We start from the raw sequence: 759 nt of genomic DNA, 5'->3' as shown, positions 1-759 counted from the left end.
AAAGAAGAAGCCTCCCTGGATGCTAGCCTTCAATTAATTTTAGTAGATTCCCTTGATCCCTTGATGAATAGACATGTGATGAACTGTAAAGATTCCAAACACATCTGGGAAACTATTGAGGTTATTAATGAAGGCATAGATAAAGTTAGGGAGAACAAGTTAGAAATCCTAACCTCTGAGTATGAATACTTTAAATCCAATCCAGGAGTAGGAATCACTGAAGTGTTTGAGAGGTACAATGCATTGATCAACAACCTGAACATTAATGGTAAATACTATTCCATCAGGGAGGTCAACAAAAAGTTCCTTTTAACACAGCCAACTCATCTCGAACATAGAATCACTGCCATAAGAGAATCACGAGATCTGAGTGAGATTTCTTTGGAAAGGCTCTATGGTGTGTTAAAGACTTATGAGTTGGAGCAGATTCATCAGAAGGAAGTTTACGAGAAAGGAAGAGTAGTCAGCACGTCAACTGCTCTAGTAGCTGATGAACAACAACAACAACCACAATATCAACAACAATCTCAACAGTCAGAAAGAATGGTACAGTCTTCCAAGGTTGAAGAAAATGTGATAGTAGCAGAATTTGATCCTCCTACTACAAATCAATCAGGAGATGATTTTTATTCCTTGGAAGAACTGGAGCAATTGGAGGACGAGTCAATGGCCCTGATTGTCAAGTTATTCTCCAATGTCAGATTCAAGAGGAATCCCAAGTTCAAGTACAAGTCCAACTACAACAGGTTCCAGAAAGGT

Source organism: Apium graveolens, chromosome 6 (genome assembly GCF_009905375.1).
Source record: "Apium graveolens cultivar Ventura chromosome 6, ASM990537v1, whole genome shotgun sequence".
In the NCBI taxonomy this organism is placed as follows: domain Eukaryota; kingdom Viridiplantae; phylum Streptophyta; class Magnoliopsida; order Apiales; family Apiaceae; genus Apium; species Apium graveolens.
Note: the sequence above shows the minus strand (reverse complement) of the source record.